General features: G+C 35.6%; 1 long non-coding RNA gene across 1 annotated transcript in view; it reads left to right on the top strand.

Moving 5' to 3' along the window:
- The first annotated feature begins 832 nt into the window (after positions 1-832).
- Positions 833-26,934, top strand: part of LOC109143913 — a 42,467-nt gene continuing 16,365 nt past the window's right edge. Inside the window, exon 1 of the long non-coding RNA XR_002044324.3 lies at positions 833-966. This is a non-coding gene — a long non-coding RNA (uncharacterized LOC109143913). The remainder of the gene's footprint in view (positions 967-26,934) is intronic.

Raw genomic sequence — 26,934 nt, 5'->3', positions numbered from 1 at the left:
GTGTGCAGTCATGTTAAATCTTTCAAGATCCCACTCCATCTAAACCACAGCTTTTTTGCAAAGCTTTGAAGACAGCAGATATACTACAGAGACACTTTTGAAAAATGCTGCTATAGTATTTCATATGTAATACGGTTAGATTTCTTAACTGGTGATGTAAAATAACAGTGCAGGATCACTATTTGTCAAATCCTATAATGTTAGGAGTTACAATATAAGGAAAGGTAGACCATAATCAAAGTCATTTTATTATGTATAGATTAAAAAAAAAAACCAACCAAACAACCTGACAGAAGGTACTGATTAGTCTATGGTTTTTAGGGTTAAAACTTTCAGGTTCATTGTCATAATGTGATGTACCAATGACTGAAGCATAAACTGCCTCAGTAATTTCTTGTAGAAGCAAAAATCTTGCTAGATGAAACTTGACAAAAGTTCTCAATGATTTAATTCTTCTCTTCCTTTGATGATGCTAAATAGCCAGCTGTTCCTAACTGAAGAAGAATAGAGTGAATACAGAAAATTTCTGAAACATAGGTTTTCCTTTTCAAGTATGCTTTAGACCTTCTTTGAATTGCTTACTAGTCTGATAGCAAGAAAGAGCTGATAATCTTTAATTAATTTCTGTTTTGTCTAGTCAATGTAGAGTTATAATATCCTGGTTAATATTTTATAGTGTATATTGAAATATAATATTTTTCTGTGATTCTTATGTCTAATTATTGAAACTGTCTTGCTTTTTTGTTAATTATTCCAGTGCATTCATCCCTGAAGGCATACATCGTTGACAAACATTTTTTTTAAAACTTTGTTGTTGTTGTTAAATTACAAGCAAGCAAATATTAATCTGAAACCTAGCTCAAGCAAACATACAACGCTTCAGACCACAGCAGCTGCAAGAAGACAGCAGAAGCCAGAATCAACAAATCATACAACATTCTGCTTGCATTTCTCTTTCTTGTGGCTGTAAGTGACAATTCTGCATCATTCAGCTGGGTGGGAGGGAGAGCAGATTTGGGATGAAAAAAAGAGCTTTGTTCAGATCAGGAAATCTGTTATGGTAACTACTGTAAAATCATCACAGCAAAAAGAATCATCAGAAAACAAATTTGTTTTGTATAAAGGCCCTGTGAAGCATATGTGATGGGTTGGGTTTTGCTGTGGTTTTTCGTTGTGTTTGGTTGGGGATTTTTTTAGCATTAGATGTAATTCTCAGAGGAAATAAAAATAAAATAATTAATCTTGCCTCATCTGAAAACATGAAGTACAATCTCTAAGACACTCTAAGCTAAAGTGTGTGGTTGTACTCCACAACTTAAGTAATATTTCACATAAAGACACAGAAAAATTCTTGTCGATACTTTTAGAAATCAGGAATTTCTTGCATGCTTGACTTAAGTTAAAAGAACGTCTCAAAAAGTAAATAGTCAACAGATTCTGAATATTCATAATTTTTTTTTAAAGTGTTAACCAGTTTAGTCTCTGTAAAGGATTTTTGATCTTTAGACATTTTGATCACTTTGTCTGTATGCCTCTTGCAACTGATTCATTTCTATGGATTAATTCTTTTAGATGAGTGTCATGGTTTAACTGCAGGCATCAGCCATGGAGTTGTGTGCATTTTCACATTTTTGTAGAAATATTATGAACTGTTCTTTCATTTACCATGTCCTCATTTTCAGGGCATGGTTCCTACTCTTCTCCACTGACATATTAAATTGCTTCACTCAGGGGCAAGAAAACCAAAAGAAAAGAAACCTATGCCTACCTAAATATGATAGCACAGTATTAGTCATATAAATGAAATCATTAAACATAAAAGCCCTGAGAAAAGATAAATTATTTTCTAGTCTTGAAGCCCATGAAGGAATTTAGTAGTCTTGAAGTCTCTTCCTGTCATACACAGCATGAAATTTAAAAATACAACCAAGTCAAAGCGACAGTTCCTGCATTTTGTCAGGAATAGAGGATATGTGGAACTTTCTTATGCTGGTTAATTGTTAGATGTGCATCTTCATTTTAATGTGCTTATATATATTTGATTCTGACAAATAGCCTCGTGAGAGTAAAACAGGAGCCAATTGTTGGATGTTCTGACATAAGGAGATATGAAAAATATTCCTACATAATATACATTATTTTATGCATTAGTATCATCTTGTTTCTCAATCTTCCAAAATTACTGTTTTATTTTGTGTGAAGGAGAATTTTTCACATCAAACAAATGAAATCTAGGGGGGATTCATTCTGGAAAGAAGAAGTTGAGGAAATAAAATCAGTTCAATGGCAATAATTTTCCAGTCAAGTCAGCAATCAAAATTCAGTTATTCACATATTCCTATCTGGTTGTTCATGTCTAGCTGCTCTACTGCTGGAAGCAGGAATGATTATCTGCAGTTGCTACTAAAACTGCAAGCCTAGTACAAAGTGTTCCTTATTTTACTTTAAAACTCTATTGCCAACCTGAGTTTCAAGCACTGGGAGAAGTAAACAGCTATTTCTTTTCCAGCTTTAATTTTGTACTATTGCCCATCAGAGATGGAAGCATAAATTAAAAGAAGAATTACTGTATTTTTTATTGTTGGTTTTATCTTCAAGGGTTCAAAGACCAAACTGTTGTTTATGTATGCACTTCATCCTGCTCTTGAAAACTCATGATTCTTCTGTGAGACAATCCAAGTAAAGAAATAGGGAAGAAATATGGTGGATCACCTCTGGCATATGAAAACATGAAGTGGTTGTGTTCAGCAAAATGAATAAAGGTCTCAGAATTATTAATTGTGCCACAGATGCTACTGCTTCAGAAAGAGAATAACAAAATGGTGCATTAAGAAGAAGCGTAAGAGACTTTTTTTTTGAGATATATTTCTGAATGCAAAAGGCTGTGTATGAAAAAAAGCTCAGAAAGTGCTTGAAGAAAAACGGATTTAGGATTACAGAGGCCATTGGAAATATGGTTTTAGGGATGCATGTAATATAAGTTTAAGACAAATAATTTGAGTCAGGAAAAAAAACTATTAGGAGGAGGAAAAGTTATGAATAGAATACCTAAATGTACTTTTGTGCAAGGAGAGGGGTAGTAAGAAACCCCTGCTCGAAATATCACTACCTCATCTCAGTTAAAGGATGTTAAAAACATTGGAAATTGTTACCCAGGAAGGCTGTGTGGAATTTCCGCCCTGGTGATGTTCAAAATCAAGCCAGTGAAGACTGAACAACCCACTCTAACTTTGAAGTCAGCCTGCTTTGAGCATAAGATTGGACCAGATGACCTACAGGAGCTGTTTCCAATCTAAATTATTCTATTATACTGTGATTCAGCTTGTCACAGATTGTTCTGAAAAACTTGGCAGGATAAAAGTTTTAAGAAATTAACATAGTGTTCCCTGAGATAAATTTTTAAGAGTATTTAAGTATATAGGGAACACATGACAGTTGAATAAAGATTTCAGTTCTGTAAGAAATTTTACATTTTTTATGCTCCTCCAACCCCATACAGAAGTAAAAAGCCAAAAGAACACTTCTTTTACTATTCCAAAAAGCAAAATTCTGAAAATAGTAGCAACAAGATTGTTTATAGAGATCAAAAAGTTTCACTCTGCAGAACTTTTTTTCACAATACTGTAATGTTTTATTAAAATGTAATCCTTAATTCCTTCTTTCAAAAAACCTCTAAATACAATATTCTCATTGTAGCAGAGAATTTCTTTAAATTACATTCCATGCTTAAGTGAGGGCTATCTTAGAGAAGTCTGCGTCCTAATTTGACTGAATATCTTAGTTGTTCAGTCATCATCAGTCATGATTACTTTTCTGTTTGTTTGGCAATATGAAGTAAAATACTAAAATGTCTGTGCTAGAAAATCTGATACCCCTGTATGAATGCACAGCAGGGCATTTAGTATAAAAGTGCCAAAACTGTTACAAGTTATTGTTATACCTACTTAAAAGTTTAAATGTGTGTGTGTATATATATAATGAAACAATGCATCACAGTAGAAAATTGCTTGAATAGCTGCCTGAGACCTAGGGAAATTCAGAGTTTTAGGATCCTTGCACTGTCGGAAATGAGAGCTGAAAATCTTTATTCACATCCCCTCTCAAAGACATACCTAGAAATTTATAATTTAAGATATTACAAGACTTTTGTTTAACTTAAATGATAACTTGGAAATCACATTCAGCATAATAGATTTTATGCATTTCACCATAGTAGACTTCAGATAATTGGTATTTATTTCTCTTCCATGAGTTTTAGGCATGTGCAACTAATATACTTGTAAATTTGCAAAACTAAGTTGAAATTATATGCCTGGAAAGCACAATGGTGGACACAGGATTTTACAAAACTGTATGTATGGCTGCATGAAACTACTATTAAATAATCACAACATCAACAGCAAAACAATTCCACTTTGTGGCAATGATACTTACCATTGAATAATACAGTCTTCAGTGAAAAAGTTGGTAAATTTAAAGTGAGTACCAGCAGATCGACATACATGTAATGAATGCTTCAAACAAGCATGAAAAGTGCAATTTAATATAGGACTAATATGCTGAATTTTATTACACTGCATTATTTAGAAGATTAATAATATAATAGTTTTTTCGCTATGGTTGTAGCCTAAAAATACCAAAAAGCTAAGTGCAGGAAAACAGATATTCTCTCCTTCACTATTGACTGCTTTGTGATACAATATTTCATAATATAAACTGTCAGAGGTTAATGGCGTGTCCCTTTTTTTGAAGAAGAAAAGATGAAATTTTGCTGCTTGTAAAGTTACTTAAACAGCAAAAAAAAAAAAAAAAAAAAGGAAAAAAATCAGTTTTGTAAGAAATTACTGTGACGAATAAATTCTGCATTATATGTTCCAATCAGGGTGGAAAAATATATTCTTAGGAAAAAACTCACTGGTAGTCACAATGTGTTCTGAGTTATATATTGTGTAGAAATTGGTCTGTCTCTAGCTTGTTATTAAAAGAAAAAAAAAAAGAGAGGAAGTAAGTAAAAAGCATTTTTCAAGTGCTAGCAGCTGCAAAAACTGTGTATTATCTCAAAGAATTTTAGGCTGAAGCAAAATTTCAGCCTTTCAGGGTGTTACATTGTCAGTCTGCTTTATGTAATGATAATCTGAAATGATTAAAACCTGAAAGGCATGCATGTTAACTTTTAGATATAAGATCTCCATTAATTTACCTTGAATCTTTCCAGACAAAACTAAAGAGCAGAATAGCATAAAAGAGATATTTACCCTTAGATAGCAGCCACTTACTATCATTGAAATCTCAGTGACTGAAATCTAGGCTTATTTTTTTGTATTTGGATAACTTTTTGATATTTACAATGTGTGAGGAGTAGACATTACCCTGTGTTTTGTGTACTGTCTATGGCTGCTTCATCTAGTGCCCAGTTGTGATTCCAGCTACAAGCTGTTATGCTGGTCTAGGCCAGAGCAACATCTTCTTGAGGATAAAGTACAAACATCCAGGTTCACCAATTTTTCTGTACTCAATTTAGACAGTAGGAGGTAATGCACTCTCTTCTGTTATTCCATTCATCTTCTCTTTTTTGCAAGGCAAGATACATTAGACTTACTGTTCAATAACAGTATTCCCAAGCCAGACAAGATTATGTCTTTTAAGTTCAGTTTCTATCTACTGTTAAGTTTCCTGTTCATGTGCTCAGCTTGTGTCACTAGCAAGAACTTCATCATCTATTAACATTGATAGCTCCATCTGAATTTATCCAGAGTATTAAATTTTTAAATTAGGCCTTTGATTCCACTGTTCCCATAACTTTTACTGTAGTGAAAATGATTCATGTTTTTAGACTTCATTGTGAAAAATCTGCATATATACCTTGTGGTCTTTCTTCCTCAGTGGTTCCTTGTGTGCAAAATCATTAAGCAGATTCTTAAAATGAGTAGTAGTGTAGACAGATAATTTTTGCTTTTCTTTCCCGATGTGTATGAAGACAATGTGAGTCTGGTAGGGCTGGGACATTCATAACAACCACAGTTCCCAGTTGTTTGTTCCTGTAGGAAGGATAAGGCATTGGAACCATTGAGGAGTAGATAAGATATCTCAGTTATCTCAGGAGACAAAAACTGTGCTTTACACTCTTCTTTTTTCTCAAAGTGAAGCTGTCTGTTTTAAGAAAAAATTGAGTGAAGACAATTGGTGAAGCATGTCACCATCAAATTCTAACAAGAGAGTGAAAAAGCAGTTATCTACAAAATAAACTGAACTGCTGTTCAAAGTAGAGAACTGAGATGAGTGATAGTGATGATTTCAAAACTAGAAGGGAGGAGCTGAGGCAAATTTGAATCAGGCAGTGTAGCAATTATTTTGAATGTGGCAAGGATAAATTAGAAACATATTGCTGAGAAAGAAGCATATTGCTGAGGGAAAAGGCTGTAGTTGAGATCATCCCAGTAGTGTTTCAGGCAGACTGATATTTAAAGTCTGGGGAGGTACTTCAAGCCAAGTACTTCAAATACTGTGCAGTCAACAGTTTATTTTACCAACCAAGCCAGATGCTCTTTGATAGAAATGTTAGAGCCTGGCAAACTTGCTTGAATGTGTCCTGCAGCTGCTGGAATTTTTAAAGGGATGAACAGGCTGTAGTCAACTCAAAGACAGCTAATTTTGACCCAAAGGTGCAGTGACAGCTTAATGTGCCAGCCATGTCAATGTAGGTTTTGTAGTAAAATAAACTATTTGCTTTGAATTTTTAAAATTTGAATGGATTCAAAATGAAGATAAACTCTGGTATCTTTTTGGTTAATAGTGCCATCAAAAAACCCCAAAAAACATCCCATGGGGACACCTTTATCTACTTAATATTTCATATACATCTCAAAAATAACAATTTTTGTTGAGGGAAGTTTATAATTCCTCATATCTGATTTTTACTAGAAAGGTCAGACCACTTTTCTGAGTAAAAAGAGCCTACAGCATCAGTAGGTAATGTAAAAAGCTCTGAGCCAAGACACTGCTAAGGCAGCAAATGGTACAGGAGAACATGCCAAGGAACATGAACTTTGTAACAAAGTGCAGCCATCTTTTAAGTGATTCTGAATGTGTTAGAGTTGGCAATTCACATTACATACTACTATCCAAACTTACTTTTACCCTCGTGCCTTTCATTCAGATCAAATGCCCTGTTCTGAATGCAGTGGTGGTCTGCTACACAAGAAATGACAGACATTGTGACAAACTCAAGAAGAATTTGTACAGAAATGTTTCAAAAAGAATCTGTTAAAAGGGCAAGGTGGTATTAATTAACTGTTTAAGGAAATAAAAGAGCAAATGAAATGAAAGAATTAATGAAACTTAAATTAAGGACCAAGAAGGAACTCTATCAAATTTGGGGGAAGTTAACAATACATGAAAAATGCTCAAATGAGGATCAATACAAGCTACATGGAAAAAGAAACCAAAAATTCAGAATGACTAGAGGTAGAATTTCAGACAGCTTTCACTGGAAAAATACGGTAGCTACAGAAATGAGAGGAAAAAAATTCAGCTACTTTCTAGGATCTTATACACGATTTGTGTGCATGGGGGAACATAAGAGAAGAAGCAGAGATGAAAAAAATCAGTGGTTCTACCTTGTTGTTAACTGAATTATGACCAAGATTCATCTGATGATATCCATTAGATGTTGTTGCTTGGCACTCGCCCATTTTACTTTTAAGAAGAACTCAACTTTTCTGGTTCTCATAGTCACTTATCAGTTTATCCCATCTTCCTGTTGGCTAGAGAATAGGAAGAAAATTACAATATGTGTCTTGAATCCTTATTCTTATATGTGTCTATATTGTAAAGAATCTAACCCTGATTTTGACTATGTCCATACCTATACTGGTCTTTTTTGTTTGTTTCACTCTAATCTTTCTGTACAAGGATGAGTTCATACTCTGTTGTTATTGTTTTGTTGATTTTTTCAAAAAGGAATCCAACAATTCTCTTCTACATCATTGAAGTATTTACATCATTGATATTTTAAGGAGGTGATGTCCAGGACTTGCCTTACTGCAGAAAAGGAAAAACAGAAAAATAAGGGAAGATTTTCAGTTTACCAGTGGGAATTTGAAAAAGTTGAAAGATGAAGAAAAAGATGAAGAAAAACATTCAGAGAGATAATATATATATATTTATACACACATTAATTTTCTTAGAAAATTCTACATAAGGGTCTTTGATTAGATGGGAACAATATGTCAAAGCGGTGAGTTTTTTTTCTTCCTTTAGCTCAGTCTGTTATATATCTTTTATTTCAGATTTTTTTTTTGGATAAAAAAGGCCCACCATTTAGTACCCAACAGAACATTATGGTGATATTCTGAAATAATCTGAAATACTTAAAAGTCATGAAGATTTTAAACTTAGAATGAGATATTTTATTATCATAATTTTAAAATTAACTGAAACAAGAATAAAGAACATTTCTTTAACAGTTAATTCTATCAGTATAAAAATATTTCTTGGATTAGTGCCTTAATCACAAATTTATTCTCTCCTTTTTTATAAACTTCTTTCATCTTGATTCTGATCACATTACATTTTAGTGTTGCTGTAGACAAAGCTGAGCTTTCAAAACTGTACTCGGAAAAATAAAAATGCCATTTTCATCAAGAGTGTCAATTCTCTCCTTTTAGCAGTTTTCAGTTTAAGAGAATAGTTATTCATTATTTTCTCTTTTCTAAAAAGAGAAAACTCACAAATTGCTTCCTTGAGGCATGTTAATCATGCTTTCAATTATTGTGTTCTTGAAGTTCTTGTACTGACCTTTCACAAGTGAATTAATCTTATTTTCAGGTACATCACTCTTTTTAAGATCAGAGAGGCTCCCAAGGTTTTTAAATGCTCCTTTGAATCATATGTATTTTTAACTGTTCGTTTCTTGGTGATATTTGTGGATCATTTAGTCCTTTGACATAAAACTTAAGTATTTTGTTAAGATTTCAGCAGCTCTCTCATAGGTTGTTCAGTAGAAAATAGAAATAAGAATAAAGCGTACTACAAAAAAAAAACAAAACAAAAAAAAAAAAAAAAAAAAAAAACAAAAAAACCCAAGCAAGACAAATTGGCAAAAGGGACAAAGGAAGTAGCAAAAAAAAAAAAAAAAAAGGTGAAAGAATGATTTATTGCAATAGATCCTCTAAGTCATCAAAGCATATAAAAGCAGGAATCCCTCCCACCCCCCTAAAGGTAAAGGATACTTCAAAATTAAAAAAAAGGAGTTGGAGAAGCTTACAATTGTGTTTAGGTCCTCAGGAAGCATAAAGTATTATTGCACCATTTTACTTTTTGCAACAAAGCCTTCTAAATAATGTAAAAGACTCAGAGTAGCCTTAACTGCGAATTGCAAATGAGAGCTCAATTTCAACACGCAGATTACAAATATGACAAAATACAGTCTAGGCTTGATTTGTTACCTATGCTTGAAAATTGTAAACAAATTTTCATTTCAAAACACATTACTGGGCTGTCACGCCTTTAGGATGCAAGACTGGTTAAAAGATAAGGAACTTGGGCAGCTCTGGAAGCTGTCTTTTTATAAAGAAAAACCTGGTGAAACCATTTGAAAAGAAATTTCTGCCAGAAAGATCAAAGAACACTGGTAGAGGGGCCAGAGCAGTTGTTTGGGAATCCTTTTCAGAAACTTTGTCACCTTGCAAAGCAAAGGATGAAATTTTATATGTCCTTTTCTGAAAGATATTATTTAAATATAATGTATCTTGGCAGTGATGCAAAAGTCAAACTTCCTGTGGGACTCCTAGTCTTTACTACCCTAGAATGATACAGCTCTCTGCTCCTGCTTGCTATGGAGTGAAATGACAGCACAGTCACAGTGCAAAGAGAGCATTCTGTACTAGTGAGAAAGGATCTGAAGGACATGGTAATAAATGAGATTTATTTTACCAAATAATTTGTTTGCATAACTGTACACTTGCTAATAATATGAAGGAGAAATGAAAAAAGAAAAGCTCTATTTAATGAGAGAGGTGTAAGAAGAAAACAGTCCAAGACACTAATCAAATTATATCTATGTATTAAATGATTTAGATGAAAGTTGACATGAGCATCTACTAGAACTTCGTCGCAGGGGTTTTTTTGTTTTGGTTTGGATTTTTTTAATTTTTAGTGGAGCTTGATCAAACCTGCCAGTGGATGTGTTTTAGTTTTTCAGCAGGAGAGTTTTGAGATTTTTTTTTTTTTCCTATGAATTACTCTACCTTGAAATAAAACATCTGGTCTCACAGGAATTTCAACATGGTTTAGTTTTTCAATCAGTACAAAACATTCACCACTGTAGCACTGTTGGGCTTTTGTGTGTCAGTCTCTTAACAGAATTCACTGTGTCTCTGTAAGGCCTAAAATGCAGAGAACTCATCTGGGAGGCAAATATGGTTCTACTTCACCTTTATCTCCCACAGCTGTGAAAGCTGTCAGCTTCTAAAGCTGACGAATTGAGAATTCAGAATATCCTCAGAATAGTTCAACTGTCTCACACCAGTATTTCTTTCACTTGTTCTGACTTTCCCTTGGATTTACTTTTCTCAATACTGATAGCAAGATCAACATTGTCCCTATGTATATTAATTGGATATATCCTCTATATTTACTACAGTGATCGTTTGAATGGCTGTAAAGAGTTATCTTTAAATATTCAGTTTATGTAAGTAACTGAGTTCGGAAATATCTTAAGAAATGTTCCAGTAGCCAGTAATCATGAAAAAGCCTTTACAGACTGGAATAGTTTCAAACGCTATTTGCTCTACTGCCAAAAATCACATTTTTAAATGTCTACACTTAGCCTTTATTTCACACACAGATATCATTGGAGCTGTGCAAGATGTTACTTTTTATTTAGCTGAAACCAGTATTTCAAAATTTGTTCTTGTTCCAAATCAAATAACTATTTTTCAGATCATTTCCCATAAAAGAGGTGTTCTTTTAAATATCAACAAATTTGCAGGTTTTTGTTCTAGAAAGGCAAAATGTTTTCTTCTATTGCTAGCATAATTTGACAATTTCACAGCATAGTATTTCATAGCATAATAGGTTCCTATTATGAAATGTTAATGCTTTCTACCTACATATGCCACATAATTCATCAAATCATAGAATATCCTGAATTGGCAGGGACCCACAAGGATCATTGAATCAACTTCTGACTCCACATAGGGCAACCTAAGGGTTAAACCAAACATCTAAGAGTGTTGTCCAAATGCTTCTTGAACATCAGAAGCCTGCAGCCATGACCACCTCCTTGGGGAGCCTTTTCCAGTGCTTGAACACCATATCAGTGAAGAATTCTTTTCTGAATATCCAATCCAAACTTTCCCTGACATAGCTCTAAGACATTGCTTTGCATCCTTTCCTGGACACCAGAAAGTGGAGATCAGCACTTCCATCTCCATTCCCATGTGGAGACCTCCACTCCTCCTTATGACAAAGCTGCAGACAGCAATGCTTCCTGTCAGTCTCCTCTTCTCTAAGCTGACCAAACACAGCAGCCTCAGCCACTCCTCATACATTATTCCCTCTAGTCCCCTCACCATGCTTCCTGCCCTCCAGCTAGTCTAGTAACTTCATACCTTTCTTATATTGTGGAGCTCAAAACTGCACACAGGACTCAAGGTGAGGACACACCAGTGTTGAGTACAGTGGGACAATCTATACTAATCTATACTTACTATACTGTGCTTAATGCACCTCAGGATATAGTAATCTCCATGCTTCAATTTTAGCAGTTCACATTTTTAATTTTCACTAAAACTACTCATCGTTTACACAAAAGATAGGGTTCATCTCAACTGCATTTAGTTGCCTAAAAATTAGGCAATTAATCTAAGTCAACTAGAGTTTATAGTCAGTAGACAGAAATAGGCATCTCTAAATCAAAGTTCTTTTTAAATAGTTATCACCATCATATTATGTACCTGTGTTAACTCTCACTGCCAACAGACAAGGCCTACAGTTTGCATATTCTACCATCAGTTGTTCTTGCTAAGACACTGCTACCCCTCCTGCAATTATGTAAATATTGATATACTTTCACAGTTCACCAAGTTAAAACGTACAAGAAATAAATATAATGGTATTTCTCTTATAAATAGATCAAGAAATAGTTCTACTTGTTTTGTGTAAAGGAAACAGAAGAAAGGTAATGTTTGCACACAATTTGTGTACAACTTCATTGATTTATAAACTATAAAAATTGTACCAAATAGACCCGAAAAAGTGCATGTGAATAAATAGTTTTAATTTTCTTTTCCACAGATGCTGCAATATGAAAAAGATTTGCATAACTGCCAATATATAAATGTTATTGGCATGTTAACTTTTTCCATTCGTACTCATTTGAAGTACAATTTGGATCCAGATTTTTATAGTTCACAAGAAATTATCGCATAAATCACAAATGTGATAAAAACACTAAAACAAAATATAAATGAATTTGCATTTCATCTTAGAAACACAGGGCATTTAAAACTCTGGTAAGAAATACTGCTTAAAAAAAGAGCATTTTAGATTATGTCAATTGCAAAGAACAAGACCTGAAAACTGTGACCCTGACTCTTTAAATGTCTTACAATAACACATAAAGCATGGCTTGCCATATAAGTTCCAAAACTTTAGTTAGCCTTTAACATATTGTTTTCTTTTAAAATGTCCCTCTTAATTATTCATTTCAGTGAAGCAGACTAATTATGCTTCTTGGATAAAAGCACATTGGCTCATTAATCTTTCCTTCTCAGTGACATATAAACAGCAGCTATGATGAACAAGATAGCATTTTTTTAATTATGATTTTCTGCCTATAAAAGATAGAAAAAGTTTGGGATCCTGAGGGAATGCCAATGTTATTTAAAGATTATAGTTATGATTGTAACATTCTTATGAAATATTAAGAAAAAATTAAATTAGACACCATATGCAATCTTTTATTATTTCTGAATTTTACTGTCAATTAATTTCTGTCATTAGTATTTTTCATGTTGTTGGCTGTTACCATAAGCCATATTTGCTTAGGTTTTCCCAAAGCACTGATAATAGATGCAACTGTCCAATATTAATTAACAAACCTTTAGGACATAAGAAAAAAATACTTTTTACCATTTCTTCATTTTAAAAATTAATGAGAAAAAAAGAATGAATCATTCAGAAGACTGTATGTTTAAAAGCTTCCTCCTTCTCTCTTACTTAGGCATAAAACCACAACAGTCTTATTACCATTGCATTCTGTCTTATGGTTTCTCTTTCTGTAAAACCTTGCTGTGACACATTATTGCACTGGTTGTCAAATCTGGTCCATTGCTCTGTTTTTTACTGTAAGGTTCTGAAGAGCTCAAAAACTACTTCTGATCTGGCAAACTTAGTCAAACTGTTAAAGCCTTGTCTAGTTAATGTGCATCAATTTATTGCTTTAGCTCCTTATTGTCTCCTTGTTTTAATTTGATCTTGATGTTACTTCAAATTGTTTCAATTTGTAACATGATTTTATCCTTAAAGGGATACCTTCAGTATACTAATATACACAGGTATGTTCACTTAAAATTACTTAATTGAATGATAGAATGGTTTGAGTTGGAGGAGACCTTAAGGATCATCTAGTTGCAAACTTCATGCCATGGGCAAGGATGTCACCCACTAGACCATGTTTCTCAAAGCCCCATCCAATCTGCCCTTGACTACTTCCAGGGATAAGGTATCCACAGCTTTTCTGGGCAACTTGTTCCAGCGTCTCACCACCCTCACAGTAAAGAATCTATTCCTACTCTCTAATCTAAACCTACTTTCTTCCAATTTAAAGCCATTCCACCTTGTCATATCACTACATGCCCTAGTAAAAAGTCTCTCTGTCTTTCTTGTAGCTCCCTTTAGGTGCTGGAAGACTGCTTAAGGTCTTCCCAAAGCTTTCTCTAGACTGAACCATCTCAACTCTCTCAGCTTGTCTTCTTCGGAGAGATGCTCCAGCCCTCTTATCATTTTTGTGGTCCTTCTCTGGACTTGGTCCAGAAGGTCCACACCCTTCATATACTAGGGCCCCCAGAGCTGGATGCAGTGCTCCAGGTGGGGTCTCACCAGAGTGGAGTAGATGAACAGAGTCACCTTCCTTGACCTGCTGATCACCTTTCTTTTTGTGCAGCCCAGTATACAATTTCCTTTCAGGGCCGAAAGCAAGTATTTCTGACTTACGCCAAGCGTCACATACACCAGCATTCCCATTACCTTTTCCTTAGAGCTGCTCTCAATCCATTCTCAATCCAAAAAAAAGCAAGTATTTTTGCTTCAGGTTGCCCTGATCCATGTGCAGGGCCTTGCACTTGGCCGTGTTGAACTTCATAAAATGAAATTCATTTGCACAGGCCAACTCTCAAGCCTGTCAAGGTCCCTCTAAATGGCATCCCTTACCTCCATCGTGTTGATCACATCACACAGCTTGGTGTTGTCTGCAAACTTAGTGGTGGTACAATCAATCCCACTGTTCATGTTGCCAAGAAAGATGTTTGAGAGTGCCTGGTCCCAATACTGACCCCTAAGCAAAACCACTCATCACTGGTGTGTACATTCCCTCTTGAGCTTTCACTGCGCACCTCCAAGAAGATCTCAGCAAAACTGCTACATGTACATCATGCTCCTATCCCCAAATCATTTTAAAGACAAACTTGTTGCAGTTTCTCAGTGTATTCCTTGTAAAGGGAAGTCTAAAACTGGACACAGTACTTGAGAAGCAATTTCACACTCAATACCAAGCAGAAAGGAGTAGCATTTTTGACCAGCTGCCTACAGGCTTACTAATGCAGCACAGTATATCATTGGTCTTCTTTCCCATGAGGATTACTCTGCTGGTTTATATTTAATTTGCCACAAGGATACCCAGGTTACTATTACCTGGATACCCGCTCTCTCTCATTTGGCAATGTTGAGACTGTACAGCAGTATGGGATTATTCCCTTCCAAGGACATAACTTTGCAAATTTTGTCAAACTTCAGGAGATTTGGCTGCAAATATATTATGGCTGGCTGTGAGAATATTGCTAAAATCAAAGTAATTTACATACATGGCTCTCCCCCCACCCACACAGCCAGACATCTCACCAGTGAAGACCATCAGGCTGCTAAAGAAGCTTTGGTAAATACATGCTGCCTGTTCCCAATCTCCTTCTTCATGTAGGTGTAAATGACTTACAGCAGGATTTGCTTAAAAATCTTCCAGGGTAATGAGGTAAAGCTGATTATAATTTCATTTCCCAGGTCTTTCTTCCTTTTTTTATTGAAAATAGATGTGAAATTTCCATTTTTCCATTTTGAGAGCAGCTTCACAATGTTGTCAGCTGCTCAAGATTAGCCCTAGTAGGCTGCTAAGCCCCACACAGCTGTTTATTCATACCCCCACAGCAGGATGGGGGAGAGAATCAAAAGGATAAAAATGCAAAACCCCATAGTTGAAATAAAGACAGTTCAATGGGTAAAGCAAAACAAGGAATAAATTCACTGCTTCCCATGGGCAGGCAGGTGTTCAACGATCTCCAGGAAAGTAGGGCTCTGTCACATGTACGTTACTTGGGAAACAAACGCAACCACATCAAAGGTCACCTCCTTCCTTCTTCTTCCCCCAATATTTATTGCTGAGCCTGATGCCATGTGTTATGGAATATCCTTCTGGTCAGTTGGCTTCAGCTGTCCTGGCTCTGTCCCCTCAAAACTTCTTGTGCAACCCCAGCCTACTCAGTGGCAGGGAAGCATGAGAAGCCTGCTTTCCTTGCTGGCCTCCCCTAAGATCCTGACCCATAAATTCTCAAACAAACATCATCGACTCAGTAGCAAAACTGTGGATTTGTGCTGCTCCTTTGCATACAGCACCATCTTCCCACCTGGCTTTTCTTTGCCAGCTCTATCCAGAACTCCCATCATATTTCCCAGGTCATACGCATTCATGTACTGTCACTTGAGATGGTTACAGCTGTGACAATTGCTGCAGGGAAGTGTGAGAGCCTCTCCTAACATGTTCTCTCTAGATGTTTCAGCCCTGCACCCCATCCTCCATTTTTCTGCAGTTTGGTCTTCATCCACCAACTAGCCTACTATAAATTCTCCCTTTAAATACTTTTATTAATGAAATGAAATGTATTAATATGTTCTTTTCCCTCAAAATTTATTCTTAAAAATTTTTAGTTTTTAATTAGTATAAACTGGCACTGATGTCTACAGAGCTATGACAATTTATACTATCCACATGCTGGTACCCAGACTTATTTACGCTTTTAAACATAATTTGAATGTAGACAAGAAAATACATATTTACTTGGATATTCCAAGCTTTGGAGGTTCAAGACTCCTAAAAATAATTTTTTAAATGGATTTAGGAGCATTACTTTGTGTAAAATTTAAAAATTTTGGTTATAAATAACTCTTCATCCTTGTCTTATTGCATTTACATATAAATACATTCACAGATCTTCCCCTGTAAATGTCTTATCTTTAGGTAAACCATCTAAACGACATTTTAAACTATTGGTTGCACAGAGATTTGATTTTGTGAATAGCACTTTTAATGTCATCATTGGCTGCCAGATGAAACCTATGAATGATTCTTTCACCATTCTGATGCATTTAGTAATCCTTGTTTGAAAAGAGTTTTTGAAACACTTTAGAAAAACTTTCAATTTTTTAAGTTTTACTGAGCAGATCACAGTCCTTGTTTTTCAGATTCTTCAGTTTCTTTCCTTTCATATAACTTTCTTCACTGTACTTTGTCATTAACCAAGACAAAAACAATACTCTTGAGCAATTCATGTGACCTGTATAAGGTACCTATTTTAGGAAGAAAGAAACAATTTGTTGAAGATAATATATGCTATAAAGGGAATTGAAGGATGAAAAAAATCTTGACTAGATGCAGGTATTTATAGTGCAGATGACTAGTCTGACCAAGTCACTTTAGGCTTTCCTTCTGATTAATGAAGATAAAGAGGCAGTGGTATGCTAAAAGAAGTTTAAAGACAGTAAAAAACAGCCCTCTGGGTCAAACAGACTTAGAGGACACTATCATCAATTCCACAGCCAGTGCAGATACAACGTCTAAAAGAATCAGCTTGGTTCTTGGCCTCTGGGGCCCTTACTGTGAAATAAAGCCGTATTAGGTACTCTTGTTATGTAGGCTTTTATATGTTATGATTAGAACTGACCTTCCACTAGAATCCTTGCAAAGAAATATAGAGATCTTTGCCAATGTGTGTCTATGCTTAAGTTTCTCTTGCCTTAACTGCTGTGGGCTGAGAAATCTCCTTGGGACATCTCACACAGTTCTACCTCTTTGTGTTCAGGCAACTGAATTAAGTTGTGGAGATAAGATTCAATTCAAGAGAAAATATTGGATTTTAGGTGACTACAGGTGGTCTAGGTGATTTTTTAATCTTTTTTTTTTTTTTTTTTTTTAATTAAGAGTGATCTAAAGAATACAGTCAATGAATCTTTTAAAGGTGAAATGCAGTAACCTTAACATAGACATCAGGAGGAATTTAATATAACAAAACCATCCGTCCTGACTCCCAGATTCTTCTCAGAGAGGATATAGATTTACTGTGCATCTTCATCATAACTTCTAAGCTCATGTATATTTCTGATATACCAGAAGACCTTCAAAATCCATGTTTGGTGAGCCAAGGTCCCAATCTCTACAGAAAATAGTGCAAATCTAGATACTTAGCTTAGAATTTTAATTCTCTGTTAAATTTGTTTTAATTGTAGACTGAAACTAGTACTAAATTTTCATACTAGTATTATGAAATCCGTACACTTGTAAGCTATGCCAGTGGTCACTTCTGTACTGACACAGCCATCATGTCACAAGAGAAGCACTTCCATTCTGTCTCTAGGTGTCCACAGAATGTATTATATACTTACAGTAGGACTATCCATGACTGGGTCTATATTGCTAGAGTCTGTACGGCTATGGCACAGAAAGTATTCACTGAGGTCATCGAGCTCTTGCATTTCAGAAAGCAAATATTTCCTTCTATTCACAAGTAATTTATCATCAGAAACAGAATGCAGACAAAAAAAAGCTCTAGGTCAATATATGTTCCTCTTCTTGCAAGGCTCTTGATAACCTATTTAATGAGTGGGTCTCTATGTGATTTGCAGCTTTGTCTGGAAGTCTTTAAACAAAAAGACCTTTTCTTGTTCTAACATTCATCTAGTAAGATAAGTCTAGGTAACAGTGTAATAAGCTTAGTCTAGCAAATCTAGTAATCTTAGTAAGGCAAATATTGGCAGACTGACTGTTAGCATATCCAGTACATTAGTGCATTGTAAAGCTCAGTACATGGAGTAAATGAAAATATTTTAAGTTAACAGATATTTATTTTATACTAACTCGAATTCTAGGAATAGTGTTCCAATATGTGCAGTTCTTGATGGTTCTTCACTTCTTGTGAGGTTAAGAGACTTTTATGTAGAAGCACAGAGCCGTGTCCCTCCAGGGTCTCCTAAGTAAGGCTGTAAGCAGGTTTTCCATATACTTATTATACCTAAACTTAAGCAAACAAACAAAACCCCAAATCCCCAAACTCAAAAAACCCCACAGAACTCAATATTATCAATATAATTTTCACTTACATTTTAAGTAAAGGAGGAAGAAAAAATAAAGGACATCAAAGAACATCAGAGTCCTAAACCCAGCAACCAGTAGTACCTAAAACAAAATCTTAAACTGAGCAGCTACTTGAATTATGTAGAGACTTACTTTCCATAAATAAAACATTAGATTCCTTCTAGTCAAAGACTGATAAGAACTTCCAGAGAATGAGGGTTTTTTTCTTAAAATGGTGATGGAAAGTAAAGCTAGACATCTAGAAAATCTCTTTCATTCAGGAACAGAGATTAGAAAATCTGAAATTATGTTTTTTCCATTAAAGGCTTATTTTAGTCAGAGGAAAACTGCATTTTGAATGAATCTCTCCCTCTATTAGTTATTCAGAGAACCTAAATACTAGAGCCTTAGGACTTGATGCCTTGCTTTTCAGCTATTAGGCAGCTACTTTGCTGTCTTTGAAAAGGTAGCACTTATCCTAGACATAGTAAACTATTAATAATAGAGAAAAGAAAATGAACCATTCAGGAATTGCTTCAGAACCAAGCCATATGTAAAAGTAACAATTACCTAGCATGCTGTTAAAAACATTAATGGGAAAAAGTGTTTGTAAGCAAATTCTTTGTGTGCAGAAACCTCAATTACTCTTTGTTTCTAATCAACTGTTTTGAAACAGCTTGCTTTGTAGATTTGTAACACTCTCTAAGAAAGAAAACACAAAAAGGAAACACATCTATGCTTGTTTAAACAAAGCGCTAGTAAAAATTTCAACTATGCTTTGTGACAATCAGTTTGAGTGTGCTGGCTCTCTTGCTTGTAGTGTTGCTCAAAAATCAGGGTCATCAGCTACTTGATTCAGAAAAATAATTTTATGAAGCAGATTCCACTTTCTGTTTTACCTCAACTACACTAAGTTCCTCCATGATAATCTAAAACAGAATTTATTCCTGTCAATTAAACAACAATAGTGAAACCAGTCCAGGACATAAGGTTCTGTCCCTGTTTTTCACCTCTGCAGTGCTATGACCAATGAGGACATCTAACAATAAATATATTCAATTAAATCTGTAGAAAAATTTGAACTATTTATTGCAAAAGTTGTTATAAAGCCTGTTTTTACAGATGTTTGAGTTTTGTATGTTTTTGTACCACAAAATGGAGCACTGGCTAGAGATATCATAAGAGCTCAAATCAGTTGGTAGGTTTGCATGAGTTACCACAGAACTATTTAAGGATACTAACTCATGGCATATAAACAGTATAGTCAGGTCAGCAGGGCCGTGTTTAGCCCAGAGCTGATACATTTCCGATTTCATAACTAGCTCCTTTGTAACTAGCTGAGACATTTCTGCACAATACACAGCACTAGACTGGACATACCTGTAGGCTGTTGAACCCATGGTAAATCACATTTACTGAGTTACTGGCCTGATTTTCAGAGTGACTGAACCTCTTCAAATAACACTGGAGATTTCAAATAAAATTATAGAAATTTCAAGCATAAATGTAGTTAATTAAAAATATAATATTCCCTCTATTATTTAATCAAATAACTCTGGAGTAAATTCTAGTGGATGTGTGGATGTTCTTTGTTTTCTTTTAATTCCAAATACAATATTGTTTTTATAGCATAAACTGGCTAGCTCTACGCAAAAACTCAATTATCAATATGCCACATAAGAAATATTAAAATATGGATCAAATTAACTAGACAATTAACTTGTGCCTAAACTTCAGATGCTTAGATTGATTTTTTGCTTTTGTTTGTGTTGGTTTTTTTTAATTCAAGTGCTGTTTTCATCATATGAAAAGTAATTAATGTGGTTGTCTTTGAGTCCTCCAGAGACACATCTGCAAAACTAAGTTTAAGTACTTAAGTTAGACAGACTGGCTCTGTTCCATCCTTTCTGGGAAGAAGTAACAGACTATTCCTGTGATTTATATTCTAGCCATATGAGTAATGTGCTCTTATTATGCAGAAATATATTTTTTAGCCATTTAGTTTCCTTTCATTTAGTAATTGAAACAATTAGGACTTAAACAAGTACTTAATCAGTCACTTGCATGCTTTGGCAAATAGTTTACATCATCAGAATCAGAAAGACCATATAGATGCAAGAAAAACATTTTCAGAGACTTCAGTCCAAGGAGATGCAAGACATCTTTGAACAGAATTGGCCCTTATTTAATCATTCTTCAGACAATGCTTTTGCTCTCTCATCAAGATGTAACACAACAGAGCTTTACCCTGAAAAAGGAAATGAGAGGAAGAACAAATCAATTAATTGAAGTTGCTTTCATTCATTACTAAAACCACTCCTACCATTAGCCATTAATCACAGAAGCTTCTTAAAGCATCATCCTTGGCTCTTCCAGGGTTTACCGAGATCTTGCTCCATTGCAGATCAGTTTGCACATGGGCTGATATTTATAGGTGCTTTTAATTTCAAAATTTGTAATTACAAATTTTTCTCTTTTTTTTAAAATAGACCTTCTTAATTATATCTACTGTAATGTCAAGCACATTTTGTATTCTCCCTATGCTTTTTTTGAAACAGAACACACAGACATTCATTTACAGCTCATTTTCGAAGTTGTACCAGTTTTAAATACTTCATTGAGAACCTTTATCAACCTTATTCAAGATTCTGGCTTTGCAAAATAACTGGGACTAACAACACAAGACATGTTATATATATAGAAAATGATGGTATATGCAAATATATGTCTATTGGGTGCACACATCAAGATACAGATAAACACATACACACACACATGAATATATTTTTAATAGAAATTATTTTCATCCCAACCATTTAGGTTGATTTCTCTTTTTTTTAAAGACAAATCCCTCCTTCTTTAGAGTCTCACACAATATTCAAAGGATGAATTTATAGCATTTAGGCAAGATTTTTAAAAGTAAGGTGTAATTTTTAACATCCACATAAGAAATGTGACCCATTTTTTTCTTTTTTAACATGTATTTAGGACTACCTGAAAAGTTAAAAAAAGGTTATCTTTTTTTTCTTCAATAACTGGATTTATTCACCTGTTAAACAAGTGGTATTTTAGACTAATTTAATTGAAAAAGAGAGAACTAGAGGAAGAGTATGTCCTCAAACCCTCTTCCTTTTGACTTTTATAACCCAGCTCTTCAGCAATCTGGTGAAATTAATTTTCATTTCCCATTTAATAATACTCCATCTATAACTGGCTCAATCATTTAGGCCCACTGCCTGCTGCTGAGACCAATCCTGTTTACCATCCACTCACATCTGCCTATTTTTATGTGGCCACAAATGAATTTCATAATTTATTTTGTCGATATGAAAGCTAATTCCAGTTTTTGCAAGATTTTCCTTTACTTGGATGAGAAAGGTAATTTGACACCTTGCAGAAGCACAGGAGCAGATAATGTAATAGAAGTGTTCAGGCAGGATTTGGAAGAGAGGAGAAGAGGTTCACACTGTGTTTTCAGCTTGGTGGAATCACAGATCAGCCGGAAGTCAAATGAGGAGCTACATTTCATATCTAACAGAGACACCATAGTAAATATCCACTATAAACCGAGGTTCTTGATTTACAGTTCTTTCACAGTTGTTAGGGTGTCCATTTCATTTAAGTACAAATAAGTAACATGTTGACACAATGAGATGGCAGTATTTCTCAGTTTGTACTTTAGCGATTTCCATTAATACCTTAAATTAATCTAATAATCAATATATGCAACAGGATACTTTTCCAAAATCATTATGCAAAATGTTGCATATCTGTTAGGTGCTAACAGTTCCGTAAGCAGAAAATACAAGCATAATAAAAATAGTAAATATAACCCATTCAGCTTGACACTTCATATAATATTATTTTCTAGTTTTGTTTTGCACATAAATACAAACATAAGTCCTTTTTCTCAATGCACAAAGATAATTTTTCCCATGAGACTATTACGTGCTCTTGTATCGGGTTGGCATGGTAAGGTTTTGATAACGGGGAAGTTACATGGGTGGCTGTTGTAAGAAGCTGTCAGAAGCTTTCCCTGTATCTGATGGAACCAATTCCAGGCAGCTCCAAAAAAGACTCACCACTGGTCAAGCCTGAATCCATCAGCAATGGTGGTAGCACCTCTGGGATAACAGATTTAAGAAGGGTGAAAAGTTGCTGCATAAGAGCCAGTTGCAGAAAAAGGACTGAGAATACATGAGAGAAACAGCTATTCAGACACCAAGGTCAGTGAAGGAGGAAGGAGAGGAGATGTTTCAAGCACTGGAGCTGAGATTCCCCTGCAGCCCATGGTCAAGACCATGATGAAACAGATGTGCCACTGCTGCCCTTGGAGGTCCATGGTGGAGCAGAGATAAACCTGTAGTCTGTGAAAGACCCTACACCAGAGAAGATGGAGGCCCAAAAGAGGATGTGACCCTGTGGCAAGCAAAGGGGTAACCTTTGGACCTATGGAGAGAGGAGCCCAGGTTGGAGCAGGTTTGCTGGCAGGACTTGTGACACAGCAGGGGATCATGCTGGAGAAGTTTGTTCCTGAAGGACTGCAGCCCATGGAAGGGATCCACCCTGGGGAAGTTTGTGGAGGACTTTTTCCTGTGAATAGGAACCTCCATGGGTGGATAGGACCCCCCTAACAGAGCAGAGGAAGAGTGTGAGTGATTCTTCCCCTGAGGAGGAAGGAATGGAAGGCGCAACCTGTGATGGATTAACTGACCGCAACTCCCATTCCCTGTTCCCCTGTGATGTTGAGGGGGAGGAGGTAGAGAATTAGGGAGTAAAGTTAAGCCCAGGAAGAAGAGAAGTGTTGGGGGCAAGGTGTTTTTAAGATTTGATTTTATTTCTCATTATCCTACTCTGATTTGATCGGTAATAAATTAAACTAATTTCTCCAAGTCAAGTCTGTTTTGCTTGTGGTGGTAACTGATTGAGTGATCTCTCCTTGTCTTCACCTTGACCCACAAGCTTGTCATTATATTTTTTTCTCCCTTGTCCCACTGACAAGAGGGAGTGACAGTGCAGCTTTGGTGGGCACCTGGCATCCAACCAGGTGCAACCTACTACAACTCTGTTTCCTAGTCAAACATAAAAAATATTCCTTTACTAAGGTTATTTCACTTCTTCAAGTAGTTTTTCTTTTGGTTTTTAATCATAATTTTCAATATAGTGCCCATGTGTATAAATACTTTGTCAAGACTGAAAGGAATATTCAACTAAAATCTACATAGTTCCAGTTGCGTGTTTGAGAGACAGCAAGGGAAACACTAAAACAATGATCTGAACTTTTTTCATTGCATATGAACATTTCTTCTTGCCATTTCCAGGATGGTTGCTCCAATGCCATACAACAGTTCCTCCCACTCAGCAGATGTCACTCCCGATACTACCATTTCAGTTTTCTCTTTATTCCTGCAGCCCATTGCTGAGGAATAAGCACCATCCTGCAGTGACATGCTCAGGCTGAAACACATACAACTGGAAGAGCCTTATTAGTCTAGATTTTACGTGCAATTATCTTCCTGCCTTGGAGAGCCAGACTGCAGACACACACACACACACACACATACACATACCCTACTGATAATATTTGAAGTCAGACACTACTTACAGGTGTTAAGTGGCATAAATACATTTTGCAAATTATTTCTGTGGTAAGATACCAAATCCCATATTTTCACAATCAAGAAGTCTTTTAATTGGATGAACTTGTAAATATAGACCTGGAATTGAGCTAGGAAACCAATTCATTTTTGCTTTTTCTGATCAGTTTCTGCACATCAAAATATATTGCTGTATATCAAATAATTATTCTAATTCAATATAAGAACCAGTCACATGTGAATCTCGTACACTTTGTTATTGATATTTTTGCTGTTACTGTTCGTTTTCTTATCTCGTTGTTTCCAGTAAATTTTTCTTATCTCAACCCATGATTTACCTTTTATGCCCCCAGTTCTCCTCTCCGGCCCACCTCAGGGGAGGGGGAAGGAGAGCAGGGAGCAAAGGGTGCATGGTTTTAGTGGGAGCACTAAATTGGAGGGTACCCTTCCTAAACCACAACAGGGGGAAAGGAAACGTTCAGCTGTACAGATATTTATCATTTATTGTAAGTTATAGCTCATGGATAGCTTTTGATGGCTCAGAAGGGAATTTAGATAGTCCACAGAATATTTTGATCTGGGCTCAACAGAAACAAACAAAAAAGACTGGATGAAGAATTGCTTGATTCTGGTCATATCTGAAAGCTGAACATAGAACTATTTATTTCTTAAGCTGGTTTTTATGGACTCTATCCATGTGCAGGAGAAAGTTTGTTTTTCTCCCCACAGTTCACAAAACAGTTGTTCAAACTATGTTTAAGATTTCTACAAATGACAACTTGAAACCAAAGCGAAAATACAGCATTAGTCAAACTGTTGTCTTGAGACACCTTCCTCAAAGATATCAATCTTTCATGCTGTCTGAATGGAATCAACTTCAACTGCAAGAGTTATGGAACAACTTGTTAAGTCGTTGACACATACTAGGCAGGAAGGAAACAATCTTAAAATCATGAGTCCCTACGGTAAGTGTGAATGGGGGACTTATATTTTATGGATTTCTTGAGGTCTATTTAAAATCAAAAAACCTGGGCTTTCTAATATGAGAGATCTTACAGTCCATATTGAAATCTGTTTTAACATGAAAAGATGTAAGGAGCAGTCACTCATTCAGTTTAAGGCTAGCTATTTTCTATTGGCCAGTTTTTCACATTCATCTTCAAGATCAAGACAATTTGTTGCATAATTTTTTTTTAAATCATATATACTAGCATGTAATCAGATTTTTGATGGATACCTTTGATTAGCATATATTTGTTGCATGTACTATAAGACATAAAATTTTCTAAATAATGAATATAATCTCTTGACAGCAAGTAATAATAAATCACAAGCAAACTTAACTTTGTTTCTTTTTACAGAATTGCCTTCATTCTTACCCACACCAGTTCTTTAATATTTCTGATCCATTTATGTTGTCTAAATATGTCTTCTATCAGCAAATCGTGCTCATCTCCAAGCACCAATATAAATGAAGTTTCTGTTATCCATGTATCTGGTTTACAAGGCTGTTTAGTTATTCTCCTTGTTACCAACACCAGGGAGGACTACATGGTCCTTGGGCCAGATTGTGTGTTCAATTGTTGCAGTGCAGGTGGCAGTGACCACTGCAATAGAGCATTCAGAGAACTGGTGGACAGGCCTCCAGAACACAGACGTCTGATTCTCACCCTGTGGTTACAGCGAGTTCCCATGTTCCTAGTGGTTCTTAGTTTACATGTTTTAAGTTTATTGGTTCAGGAGTTCGCCATTCTGTTTTATGTGTAAGTTCATGTTTATGTATTTCCCCTAGTTGCTTATGTATTAGTTCTCCCTTCTTCGATGCCCCATTGGTCTACTCATGTAATTCCCTCCCCTAAGTTATCCCCATTGGTTATTCCCCTGTTATCTCCGCCTCTTCAGTCGATCCCCATTGGTTGTTTCCCTTTGTTCCACTTCCATATAAAATGCTGTGCTTTCCCCTTTTCCCTGGTCTTTGTCCCTGGATTTTCTGCCAGCAGTACACCAGATGGAACCTACACAGAGACCCCTCTCTCATCCTTTGCCTCTGCCGACGCTTTTACACCACCTTTGTTTGGGGCTCGCTCCTCGAGAAGGAGCCAACTTTCCCTGCAAGCTGCAGCTGACAGCTTTCCCTCCTTGCTGCAGCCAACCCCTGCCTGTTGCAGTTGACAGCTTTCCCTGCTATCTGAAGCTGACCCCTGCCTGCAGCAGCAGATGCCAAGGACATCTGCAGCTGGACGCTGTGCTGCCTCAGGCAGCCCCAACAGTGTCATTCAATCTTGTGTCAATATATGCATGTAGAGTACGGTAAACACTCTTGTGTGTGTTTTCAGTTTCTAACCCAAAAATCTATAGATTTTCTCCTGAACAAGCATTTAAATTAAGCTATTAGAGAGTGTAGGCCATCAGAAGTACATAAACTAAATAGAGAACAGGAACTAATATAAAATAGTTTAAAATAACATAAGTGGTCAGTTTACATCATTTATCTTTCCTTATGTTTATTTGGATTTATAAAACCAAGATATGTAAGAAATAGTGCTTAGCTCCAAAATAAAATTTGTTGAAGTCTGATAAAAAGCTCAAGCAGGCCCAAGGAGATATATTTTGCTTACTCATAAAAGAAGAGAATTAAAATTCTTAAAATTGACTCCTACAGTTTCTGATACATCTGTGAATAGTATGAAAGGAAAAGGACTGCAAACCTGGATGGTTCAG

Source organism: Corvus cornix, chromosome 1 (assembly GCF_000738735.6).
Source record: "Corvus cornix cornix isolate S_Up_H32 chromosome 1, ASM73873v5, whole genome shotgun sequence".
In the NCBI taxonomy this organism is placed as follows: domain Eukaryota; kingdom Metazoa; phylum Chordata; class Aves; order Passeriformes; family Corvidae; genus Corvus; species Corvus cornix.
This window is presented reverse-complemented; position numbering and strand designations above follow the sequence as displayed.